The sequence below is a fragment of the Cryptomeria japonica genome, chromosome 10, assembly GCF_030272615.1.
Source record: "Cryptomeria japonica chromosome 10, Sugi_1.0, whole genome shotgun sequence".
NCBI classification, from domain to species: Eukaryota; Viridiplantae; Streptophyta; class Pinopsida; order Cupressales; family Cupressaceae; genus Cryptomeria; species Cryptomeria japonica.
In genome coordinates, this window is record NC_081414.1 from 532,057,380 (window position 1) to 532,071,291 (window position 13,912).

Below are 13,912 nucleotides of genomic sequence, written 5' to 3' on the forward strand. Positions count from 1 at the left end.
GATTCCTTGGCGCACGTTTTGCAATCATTTGTTTTTCCTTGTACTAGTGAGATAATACTACAAGCTGTGTTCTTGCAGATTAGATTTATTGAACACTGTTCAGATATTTAATTTAAAATCAGGAGGACAGTTCAGATTTCTGGCCCAGAAGGTCGGCTCCACTAGTGACCAATAGTAGGAAAGCTAAGGCAGTTCATCTTTAAGAATTGAAATAATGTCAGAGCACTACTAGGAATCAAAAAAGTTAGTATTTTCTTGAAGCTCTTACAATTTTAAGGAAACATTTTCTTGAAAAGATAGTTCGGTTGTCTTTTCTATCTCTGTCAGCAGTAAAATATTCCTTCAAATACATGCGATCACTCCGTATTTAATACAGTCATACGACGAATATAATTCTTGTCTGTAATGTGAATATAGAGAAACACACCTTAAACTACATGTGATAACTGACCTACTAATACTGTGTCATATGACGCCTATAATTTTTTGTCTGTAATGTGAATAGATAAAGACACCTTTAGGAGATACCGATTAAGTTATTATAGCCCTACGCCCTCCCACTATCTTGATTACCTGCGTTATATTGGGTTCATCAGTATGTCCGTACTAGAGCTTTCAAGAAACTATCACAAAGTTGTACAGCGAACGTGACTGTATCTTATTGTATAATAAGTAGTGGTAATCATTTGTATAGAGACTTAGTCTATCCTACCATAACTGTCGATCTAGCCGTACGTACAAGAACTTAACATTAATGTGACAACTGCAAACGCTAACTTCCTAGGCTATTACATGGATCTCACATACCAATGGCTATATACTGATCAAAAAGTGGTAGGTGACTTCCTAGGCTATTACAAACCAATGGGTGACTTCCTAGGCTAGTCTCACCATACGTACAAGAACTTGACATTAATGTCACAACTGCAAACCCTTACAAAATAGCCTATTACATGGATCTCACATACCGATGGCCATGTGCTGATCACTAAGTGGCAGGTGACTTCTTCCTAGGCTATTAGGAACCTGTGGGTGACTTCCTAGCTTGGGGTTTTAAACCTACGATATCAGATTCTTCTATTTTAGTCTGGGTTTTGGTACGGGTATGGTTTGGTTTCGGCTACAGTTCAGGTACGATTTGGGTTCTTCCTGGGTGCTTGGGTTCTTTGTGGGTCCTTCATACCCAGATTCTTTATGGGTTCTTCTCTGAAGGACCCACAAAGAACCCAAGCACCCAGGAAGTACTAAGGGTCATACCCAAGCTTAATTTCATAGATTAAAACCTCAGTTTCACTTTCATAACTTTGTGACAGTATTTTTTATCAGAATATGCCAGCAAGCAAGCAATTAAATATCATTTCAGTTGCATTTGTGAGCTATACCTATGAACATAGGGTTAGTAAACTTTATATCAGCTTTACTGAGATTGATTTCAGTTTATTTACATTATGCATATGTAGCAGTTGTTTGCTTATGTTTTGTGAAATCACTTTCCTTATATTGTTAATGATTGGCCATTTTGTCAAATGAAAAATGAAATTGAACCAGCTTCTACACTTGGCACAGCTAGTAGTAGTGCCAATCCAATTGATTGTGATTGACCTTGATGCTTCTGCTGAAGAAAATGAATATTAAAATTGATTATAATTTGAATTTGCATAGTGTAATGACATTTTGAGACTTGTGTATTTTCATTTTTGCAAATTATGAATGAGCTATCAAAATATTCTATTTATTGGCAATTATAGATTTATGAGTATCTCGTGTGCGGGATGCATTGCAGAAAATGGTGAAGGTTTGACTTGGAAAATGGAGCTCAAAGGTTGCCAAATGGAATGAATGATGAAGCCGAGTCGAGTGTTGCAATGCTGGCAATAGAATTGGCAGATAATCTCGAAGTAACAAAATTGCACTTAGAAGGGGATTCAAGGATCGGGACAGAGGCAAAAGCAAAAGGATGTTCACAATGTTAGAAAATAAATTAATTAATATCATTTGTAGGAAATTAAAATCATTCCAAGATTACAAAATCTCCCATGTTCGTAGAGAAGGAAACGTGAATGTGGATGTATTATCTAATTTGGGGTGCGACTTTGACAATTAATCAGTTAAATGGTGGGATGGAGAGGGGAGACAAGTGGCTTGGGCTAATTGAAATTGCTTTTAGCCACCAAGAAGGTCGTATGAAGCTTGGAGGCGGGATTGAATTCTAAATAGTTGAATTAAGGGTGTTTTTTCTTCATTGCGCGATAGTACGCCACCACACTGTTCTTGTCATAAATGCAAGTTTTTATTTTTGGGTATGGCAGAGGGTGGCACGTGAGATTTGGAGGCTTAGAGTCACAAGAGGTTTGCAAATCCGAGTAAATTGGGAATAATTATTGCCTTTAATGTGGCATGGCTATGGGTTTTTAATTTTTCAGGGGATTTGTGTTGGCATTTGGTGTCATGGCATGGTGGAGAAGCTTCAAGAATTGAAGGCAAGGTTACCGAAGCACAGGTTGCAATGATCGAAGCCGACTTTACCCTACATTCCATTAATGCAGCAGTTGGCTTTTTTCAGATGGATTTCAGAGAAAAGATTGGGTAGAATTTTCATGTTTGACGATGATGAGTTTTTCGAAATCATTAAGAAACTACTGGGTGATGAGTTTTTGGCGTCTAAATTCAAATACAGGACCAATATGGATATCATTTCGATGTTGAAGGGCAATGGGGACTTACTTTTGGGGCGATGGTGGATGTAGAGTGGGTGGCCAAGGGATGTGTTTTGGCTCAATCTTTGTGTAGATTGGTCTCACTGTTAGGAAGAGTGGTTCTTGGGCAGGGTCGCGACATCCCTTTGGAGAAGGCTTGATGTCGTAAGGGGATAATGTGGAATTTAAACCTTTTGTGCTTTCGATGGATGGCGCGAACAAGATCATAAGAACCGAGGAAGCCTGTGAGGTGTGGGAGGAGCTAAAATATTTTATCCGCAACACAGACGTAGCGAGGAGGTTGGCCCTAGTAAAGATAAAGTTGCAGAACGAGGGTAAAAAGATCAAGTTTGATGCAAGCAACTGCTGGGTAAACAGTCCTAGGAAGAAGAAGATGGCAAAGGAGGGTTTCTTTGTTAATAGCTTTATGTATTTTCTCCTCAATAGTGGTTTGTTTTTCAACGTTCGTTTTTCTGCAAGATGTTTTGGTTCTTAGCATAGGATGGTCTCTGTTTGTATACATAGTACTAGTTTAAATTGTAACGCTATCAAACTTTCATTTCTTAGACTGGTGTGAAGTTAATCCCAGTTTTTGTTTATGATGTTTAAATTTTTGTACTCAAATATTTCAATATCGATACAAAATCCAAAATTATTGACCAAAAAATATGTTCAAAAAACAAATAATTTTGAATTGTACTATATTACTTTTAATTTATGTATTTCAAATCTTCTCAATATTTTGACATTTAATATCAAAGTTGTAGATCTGATTTTTTATCAAGAAGAATTAATGTAAGATGCTAATAGAAATCACTGGAGAATCACAAATCCTTGCAGAGCAACCCAATGACAAAAGGTTTAATCTCTGGAAGCTTAGAAAAAAAGATGTTCCTTTAAAACCAGTACCTCTATGGGTTCATGAAAAGAGGTCAAGCCTACACAAAAGTTATGCTCTCAACAAGGGGGAAGTAAAAGATGATAAGACACTATTGAATGCTACTCATTTAAATGATAATTTGAGTTTATATATGAGTGAGTCAAATAAAGCAAACAAAGCTCTGAATCACTTGATCCAAATGTATGTATCAATACATGCTTAATAACAGATTGTATCTTTTAAAGGATACTTTTTTGTTAGAGATGTGAGAACCACAAAATGTTGGAGAGCATTTTAATCGATTTAAGTCCCCAAAATCAAATGGTGGTGTATGGTTTTTACGGATTTTACAAGCCCTTCAAATGAAAACCTTTTTCATATGGGATTAGCCTAGTGTCCATCATAAATACAACTAGATTTGGTAGGCTTTTCTATATCCACCGTGAATTTTCATGATTAAGGTAATTGGAGAATTATGTTGTGAAGTCAAACATATCTATTATGCTCCTTAAATTGATATCAAAATGTGTTTTCGTCACTTCTATGACAATTGGGTGATCTTATAGAAGCATTAATGTTCCGAAAGAACTCATTTAATATCATTTAGACTTATAAAATGTCAATAAGTGTAAGAATGAAATATGTTGTCTGTGTGAGTTTTGGAACATTAAAATATTGTGATATCAGTGCATCATCTTTATAATAGCAATATATTTCTTAAAAGTTCCACAAGCAATTTATCTTGTCCATATGTGTAATGTCCCCTTTTTTGAAATACGATTTAATAATAAATTAAAACATTAAAAAACATAAATATAATATAATATAATATAACTAAAATAATATAAGTTCAATGATGGTCAAGCGACATGAAATGTAAGGTTGTGACTCTCTTGAGAATAAGATATCAAAGGGAGATCATTTCCTTGGGAAAAGATTATAGAAGCAAGGAATTGTTAGGATAACCGGTGGACAACTGAGAGGGGGTGTTAATCAGTTGTCAACATATTATATTAATCAAACCACTTTATAACCTTTAACCGGAGCACATAAACATTGAATACCGGAATAGCAGAAACAGATACCGGTAAGCAATAAAACTTAAGAATGAAACAGAGAATTAACACAATGCAACCATACCACATAACACCATGATTTGTATGTGAAAAACCCGATAAAGGGAAAAACCACGGTGGGAAGCCTACCCACAGTTAAATGATACTTCTGCAGAAAGTATGTGATACAATGAGGGCCCTTCACATGCAGGAAGGCACACTGCCTAGAGCGTACTGCTCATTACGAAAGAGTCTCACTGACTACAAAGAGGTTATAACCACCTCAAGATAATTGGACAAAAATCTAGAAGAATGAACTGCCAGAGATAGCACCTACCATGCCTAGAAGAATGAACTGCAAGAGATAGCATCTACCATGCCTGATTATAGTCCCGGTTAAGCTCAATGCCAGAGGCCTTTGACCTCTTACTTAAACCCAATTTAATCACCTATGATCGACCAAAATCTCCTTCGCATATGATATTTCATTCCATGACCACGACACATGATCTACAATGAGATCTTACATCAATTTATACAAACCCTAAGGCCTAAACCAATTAGGTCGGCCACCTAAAAGATATAACAATAAGATCATTACATACATCCATATTACAATGGTATGCCATGTCGGCTTTAGACCTAAACAACAATAACCAATCCATAGAACATCCCAGTAACGTGTAGAGAACACGTTAACATGATACCGATCCATAACCTAGACAGGTACGGGACCTAATTGAGGTCCACCACGCCAAAGCAATGTCTCCAATCAGTTGAGGCACGATCAAGGATCACCTTCTGCATCCTGAATTCCAACTAGAAGTCGCACCAACACCACTAATGCATCTTGTCAAAGATTCTCAGTAAACGCTATGCCAGTAAAACCTTAAACCCTTACTAGTAACAAAAGATCTTCAACCGGTAACCAAAACCTATATGTCGGTAACTGACCATAACAGCTAGTGTTGACATCAATGCAACACATAATCAATTCCTCCATATTGCCAACAGGAATATAATACATCATTGATGAAGGAATCAATAATGGAGCATGTGAATCAAGGAAGGATTAATGGAAGGAGACAAGAATGGGAAGAAAATAAGAAAGTGACTCTTTCAAAACGTATAAAGTATGAAAGATTGTAGTCTTTCTAAAGGTGGTAATTGTGCAATGTTGTGACTCTTTCAAAGGGCAAAAACAATGAAAGCGTTAGCATTATGTCATATGTTGTCATTGATGTCAAATCCTGTGGTCTAGATTAGGTCCGGATGTTGTGTTGAGCAGCAGTGTTTGTATGAGTTGTGTTGAGCGTTTGGAGGTTTTCCAGATTTCTCAGATGTCTTGGTTTTTCAGAAAATGTTTTGATGGTACTAATCAATGCTATTTTGGGTCCGGATTGTTCCGGTGGTCGAGGTTTTTGGTCCGGATATTGAAGTTGTGTAACGACAATTGTATAGTGTGTGGCTAATATTTTTGGGTCTGGCTTTGGCGATTTATGTAACGTATTGATGTGTTCGATGAGAAACACTGTACTGCAGTCTACTTTTCATTCCTTCCCACCACCAAAATGTTTAGTGGAGACCTATTTTACATCTTTGTTTTGGCTGACATTGAGGATTATGTTTTTCCAGAGACAGTATGTAGAGTATTATTTGGGTGAGTTGATGAATGGCTTTTTCTATTGAAAGCATGCAAATTCCTTGCCGAAAGCAATTCCAATTGTGCAGATAGTGTTTAATGGTGGATTCTCTTTATCTTTCTTTCTTCTTCGGCAATGAGCCTTTTCTAGGCAGTGAGCCCTCCGACAATGAGACTTTCTAGGCAGTGAGCATCTTGGTAGTGAGCCACCCTTTGTAAATATCACCTTGACTGGTGTCACCTTAACCAATGTTTATATATTGAGAATTAGCATTCTTTGTGGTTTTTCCCTTCTTGGGTTTTCCACATAAATTCTGGTGTTTCTTGTCTGGTTTATTAATTATGCTAGTAGTTCTGGATCTGTGAATAAATTTTAAAAGGATTTTTTTATTGTCAACTGATTCACCGCCCCTCTCAGTTGCCCGGATATTCAATAGAAAGGTTACCCTCTTTCAAATGATTGTAATTGTGAAAGATTGTGACTCTTGCAAAGGGCAAACATGATGAAGAGGTGTGATTCCTCCCTCACATTGGAGGATATAAAAGGGAGAAGGTTTCATTTGACAATGAAGATCAATTAGGAAAAAAAAATTGTTCTCAAAAAGGCATCAACAAAGGGTGGTGACTCAATTCTTTTGAAAGTGGGAATTATTTCACAAATAAAGCATAAAGGAGAATCAGTCCAAGCATTTAAGGATCACTTATTAATCATCATTCAGCAATGCATCAAATCAAACACTTTGAATCATCACTTATAAATCCATCAAAGCAATCATCAATTATCAAATCAAGCAAACAATCAATCAAAAAATCATCTTCTAAATTGACACTTCATTCAATCAATTAAACATACAAACATTCAACATTCAAACATCAACTATTCATACATCGATCATCAAGATATCAATCATACAAGACATCAATTTAGCTTTAGAAAGTATTAGTCATGTTGCGTTTGTAGGTTAAGTGTTATGTTAGGTTGTTGAAATCGATTCAAAATATTGTTGGATTGATTGTTGAAGACTCCTGTTGAAGAAGAAATGTACTCCTATTGTAATGTTATTGTGGTTTCAGTAATACAAAGTATTATGCTTTTGGGGTTTGGGGTTTTTCTCCTAAAAGGGTTTTCCCTACAACATATCTTGCGTTATATGGTATAATCTTTATGCATGTTGAATATCTTTATTTGAATTTGTTCTTGATTCTATAGTAGTTTAGATTTGTGACAAAAATTTGCACTATTCCCCCCACTAGATTATTGTTCAAAAGAGTTTTTACGCACCTTAGCTTGCTTTCAATTGGTATCAAAACTTGGCCAGTTTTGGTTATATTCTTGAGTAGTGGGACTTTTGTACTAATCTTAGTTTGAGTGGGATCTTTTACTGAATATTTTTAAAATATTGTTGCAAGAATATGGCAAGCATGTTTGAAAAAATTGATATGGAGAAGTTTAAAGGAAATAACTTCGAACTGTTGAAATTGAAGATGGTGGATATGCTCGTGGATCAAGATCTAGGGCTACACTATCATTACTTTCTAAAGAGATGTAGAGAAATACTTTTGTATCAGCCAAGGAGGCTCTTTTAGTTCATGGTAGATCAAAAGAGGAAGGCAAGCAGAAGGACAAGAAAGATAAAAGAGGCAGATCCAAATCTCATGGGAGATCTAAGTCTCCTAGAAATTCCAAGGGAAATGTAGGAACTATGACAAAACTGGTCACTTTCAAAAGGATTGTATGGAGGAGGAGAAAAAATAAGAGACACTCCAATTCAAATTCCTACAAATCCGCTTAGGATGGTGGTGAAGCACTTGTTGCAGCCTTGGCAATGCAAGCATCAGAGGATGTGTGGTTGATAGATTTGGCGCACCTTTTCACATGACCTCACATAGAAGTTGATTTTCGAAGTATAAAGAATATGATGGTGTCCATCTTTTTACATGACCTCACATCGGGGTAGGTTTTAAAAATATGATAAATATGATGGTGAGAAGGTGTTTCTCAGTGATGACTCGACTCATCTGAAGGTTGTTGGTCATGGAAGAGTCGAGATTAAAAATTTTGATGGCAAGGTTAAGGGGATCAATGGTGTTATGTACATCCTAGGTTTGGCACGAAATCTACTCTCTATAAGTAAGTTAAGTGATGTTGGGTGTCCAAGTTGTTTTCTCTCAAGGTGGATGCAAGATGACTAGAGGCTCTATGGTGGTTGTTGAGGGTGTTCAAATAGGCACCTTGTATAAGTTGGATGCATGCACTTTACAGTCCCAAAGTGTTTATGTGGAATCCACAAAGTGTTGGCATATGCACACTACAATGAGACATTGTATGTGATTGAAGGTTTTGTCATTGATGGCAACCTTGCAATCCTATGGCACCGGCAAAAGCATTATACCAACATCAATAGATCACACTCTACACCGGCACTCAGAACACCGGCACTGGCAAAAAAAAATAAGTATACCGGCACACAGAGGCCGACAGGATTTTGTTATATTATATTTTGTTTATTATTGTAAAAACTTTGTAAGCCGACTTGGCAAATTGTAAAATGACTCATATATATAAAAGAGATCATTGTAGACATTTGGTATGAGTGAGGTAGCGTTAAGGAAAAATATTAGGCAGACCTATTATGCGAAATATAGGCTAAGGGTTTATGTAAGAAACATAGCAGCAACCGGTACTGGATCAGGCATTATAGATGCTATTGTAAAGCAGTACAAGATATTGGATTTGTATAATCCTCATTGTAAGTCAGTGAGACTTCCCATTGAGCAGTGAGCTCTAGGCAGTTGGCCTTCCTACATGTGCAAGCCCCTATTGTAAGTAATATTCTCTTATTGGCCAGTGAGTGAATATTGTGGGTCACAAATCCCACCGAGGTTTTTCCCACACCGGGTTTCCTCGTTAAAACCTTGTGTTATGGTGTGTTTTTTATGTGGATGTTCTTAATTCTGTTTATTACATTATTTCTTGCATACCGGTACACTGTTATAATATGTTCTGCATGTTTTAATTCAAGAAATTCTACTCACCGGTTAGATACTGATTCACCCCCCCTCTCAGTATCTGTGGGATTCCTAACAATTGGTATCAAAGCTTGGTCCTCTATTTTCAGAAGCCTAACAGCTTGAGGAAGATCTTGACACCAGTAAAGATGGAAAATCTGATGAAGCAACTTGAAGGAGCTCTTTCAAACTATGATGCAAAGAAATTGAAAAATATCAAACTAGAAGATGATTTAAGGGCAGCTCAGGATATCATTCAGGCACTTCAAGAAAATTTTACTGTTGCAAGAAATAAGAGAAGAGAACTTTGTGAAAAATTGTAAAATGAGAATGATGAAAAGGAATCACTTAATGATATGATAAACAAGTTGAAACAAGAGAACATGACAACAAAGAATGATACGCAAGATATGACTATGAGATTTTGCAAAGAGATTGAGGATAGGAAGAAGAATGAAGAAGAATTGACCAGAAGACTAAGTGATGCAGCAAATGAGAACACAAGAGTTAGCTATGAAAATGACATGTTGAAGACAGATCTAATGCATACTCAGAATGACTCACATGATCTGATGAGACAAAAAAGTCTTAGAAAGAGAACTAGAAACTGCAAATCAACATAAAGAAAAATTCCAGAAAAGCTCAGAGGAACTTAGCACCTTAATGAAACCTAAAAGTGGCACTTTTGGAATTGGCTTTGAAGTTGGTGAAAGCTTCGGTACTGCAAATACTCAGGATCACAGCAAACCGGTAAGACAACCTAATGCTTATAAATTCAATGGAAAATGCTTTAACTGTAATAAGTATGGTCATAGAGCAAATGAATGTAGATCTAGAAATTATCAGAATATCAACACACCCACCAGTCAATGTTAATAAATGCAACAAAGTTGGTCACAACTCTGAAAATTGCAGAATGAATGTGAGATGTTATGTTTGTAAAAGATTTGGACATTTATCTAATCAATACAGAACACAAACCGGCATAGGTTATGGAAAAGCTATTCAGAAGAATAATGTAACTTGTTATGCATGTAACAAGATTGGGCATATTGCAAAATTTTGTAGAAGTAAAGGATCACCGGTAGACAACAAAAGTTCTAGCTTGAAAGGTAAAGAAAAAGTTGAAGAGGTTAAGCAAGAATTCTCAAAACAATGGATTAGAAAAGGTGATCTAAATACTGGGAATACTCCTCCACCAGTAGAACAAATCAATGCTTCACCGGCAGGACAGAGTAGTGCTCCACCGGCAGGAAGTTCTTCATCTAATTGAAGAAAGTTTCCTTGAGGGTTTGGCAATCTAATGACACGTGCTATTATTCCCTCGGTTAGAGATAAGAAGTTGGAAATTACTTTTTACCGCCAGACAATGTTAAGTGAATACTTAACTGACATGCATTTAATGTGGTAGATGGCAAAAAGACACTATAAAATTGAGGTTTTGGCTCCATTCCATTTCACCGAGATTTCAAACCTACTAAGAGCGCGAAGATTCCGAGCTAAGGCATTTCGAGCAAGAGGCAAGAACACTCCAAGCATTCCTCCATCCTAAAGGCAGCAAAAGGTATTTTATCATGGCATCCACCTCTGCAATTGAATATATAGCAAACCCTATTATTGTCGAAGTGATAAAAAGACCTAGGCCCGTATTTCAGTTAGTTCCCGAGGTAGAAAAGAAAGATGATACCTTAGGTGCTTTTTCTCAAATTCCCAAGAGAGTTGTCTATGTTGAAGACCCCAGAATGTACATCCACTGCAACATTGAGGAACTAGGAGACGAAGAGATAAAAACCATGTTTAAAACTGTGATATGTGATAAAACCGACAATGTAAAAGATGAACACAAGATCATTGAAACCCTAGGATTTACAGAGAACCTTAGCATTCCTGAATTCCACAAGGATGTGATTAGGATAGTCTTAAGCAGGGTACATGGTGAATTTTTCTGGTTAGATGCAATCCACAAAATCACTAAGGAAGTTGTGAAAGTTGTCACAGGGTTACCAACCACCGGTAAAAGACCAGATAAAACCAAAAAGGTATCGAATGACCTAGTTACAAATCTAACTGGTGCAACATTCGACAAAAGGTCCCTAAGAGTTAATGATGTAACAGACATTAATGTGAGATTTATCAGCATGATATTAGGGTATAAAGCTACTCATGCAAATAGACTCAATTCAGTTTCAAGTTTATGCATTAAGAGTGCTTATGATATGGTCACAGATAATGCAAAGATTGATATATGTGAGTGGTTAAAGGATGAATTAATTGACAACATTGGAAAGATTAAGAAGGGCAAGAAAGGAACTTTTAGGTTTGGAAATCTGTTAGCATGTCTGATGCTACATATAACCAAACAGGTTCCCGGTATAGGCTACAAAGAACTTGGATATGATATACCGGTAGGCAAACAGTTAATAGAACTATTCAATAACATGGGAGAAGACAAGGAAAACAATATTCATGACTTCTTTCAAGCATTAAAGGCCAAAATGAAGAAAAGAATCAGGTTATCACAAAAGATTGTCGACAAATACAAAGATGAAATATGCTTTGTAATCAAGAAGGATGAAATCTGGATGGAAGCAGTCATCCCTAGGACAGTTTGGGTAACCGAGATGGGCTATGAAACAGATGATCATATAAGTGAAACATATGCTAAAACACTTCTAGAAGCCCCCTAGAGAAATGAAACCTTTCATTGTTGAGCTACAACAAGAGAGAGGAGAAACTAGAAAAGGGGGTACGTCGAATTCCTTCTACACGTGAGAAAGAACTATGAGCTCCTAAAGGACCTAACGATGAGGATACTTCTAGAAACTCTGAAAACTTAGAAGGAAATGAAGAACCTCAACCTTATCATTTGAGGAGATCTACTCTTGATAGGCAACAACCTAAAAGATGTGGTTATTCACTACAAAGGTTTGGTTATTCATTCTAAGATTCCAATTGCATTTTTTCTTTGATTGCTAATACTGATTATTCTAGAAATATTAGAGAGGCTATGTGTATGAGTAATACAAATTTTTGAATGGAAGCTATGAACAATGAGATAGCATCTTTGAAGAATAATATTTGGGATTTGGTACCTTTTCCTAAACAATGTAACTTTGTGGGATGAATAAAGCATAAAGCACAATTGGGTATTGATAGTAGTGTTTGAAAGTACAAAGAACAATTGATCACTAAGGTGTATTCCCAAGTTGAGGGAATAGATTATGGTGAAATTATTTTATCCTATTGCAAAGCTAACATCCATTTGATTCTTATTATTACTTGCTACTATTCATGATTGGGAAATCAAACAAATAGATGTAAAGACTACATTTCTTTGTGGCGATATGGAGGAAGAAATTTATATGTCACAACCAGATCATTTCATGGTGTAAGGTTAAGAAAATCTAGTTTGCAAGTTGAAAAAGTCTTTGGATGGTTTGAAACAGTCTCCAAGAATGTGGTATGAAAAGTTTGACAACTATAACGAATATGCCATGAACTGAATGTTAATAATATTATGATGTATTATTTGAATCCTAATTCAATGCTCTCTCTCTCTCTCTCTCTCTCTCTCTCTCTCTCTCTCTCTCTCTCTCTCTCTATACAGAGAGAGAGAGAGAGAGATCAAATATTATTGTAAATTCATGATAATATTTGTAATATCAAATTTTTAATGATTAGCCAATAGGCTATTCCCTATGGGGGAGCTCCCCACAGGAAACATGTCATACGTTGGGAAATAAACATCATCTTTCATTTTCTATCATTTTGTCAGCAGATTATTTCCTCCTTTGCCACCATTTTTTTTGGCAACAAATCATAGTTGCAGCTCAATGTAAAGATAAGTGCTTGAATAGCTCTATTGCACTTCATTACAAGAAAAAACTCTATTAATGTCTTGAGCATTTAGTGAGGCCAACACATAGATTAATATAGATTTATTCCTCTATGCATCTGAACCTCCTAATGCATCCTCTACATTATGTGAGATGACATCAATAGATTTCCAGTTCCATTGTCTACATGCAAAAAATTCAACTGACTTGTTTGAAGTGATTAATATAGAATTTGAATACACAATTGAATCTATGGAAAGATCATTTTTGCTAGTTGAAGTTGAAGGTGCATTATGGTCTTGAAAGAAGGGCTTTAGGTGCCCCAAGTTTTGAAAAAATTCCAATAGTGAGTACTTTAATCTGTCCTCCAAATTCCCAATTATAAGAAAATAAACAATTGGGTAGAGGCCAGGATGTTTGGAGTAGAAAGTGCTTGCAATAAAATACAATTGTAACCAAAAGAAACTACACAAAATAGGTTTTTTTCCTTTTCTTTTCTTAGTTCTTTCCATTTTACAAGGATTACCCTTTGGCTTGTCCTTAGATCTAATTTCCAAACACCTTTGTACTTCTACTCTTGATCAAAACCTCTCACCATTAACAAGCTTGAAATAATACTCAGCCAACATGATAGCTTGGTGCATGAGAGCCTCACTGTCAATGGATCTTTTTCATTTGACTATATATATACATGTACCACATATGCCAATTTAGCACATGGGTACATGGGTTTAAAATGACAGATTTTGGATTTCAAACTTCAACAACATAAAATTGGCTCAAACAAAACTACT

At 36.1% G+C, this 13,912-nt stretch overlaps 1 long non-coding RNA gene across 5 annotated transcripts in view; it reads right to left on the bottom strand.

Annotated features, from left to right (window-relative positions):
- Positions 1-13,912, bottom strand: part of LOC131060792 (uncharacterized) — a 54,458-nt gene that overhangs the window by 14,081 nt on the left and 26,465 nt on the right. The gene's annotated exons all lie outside the window — the stretch shown is intronic.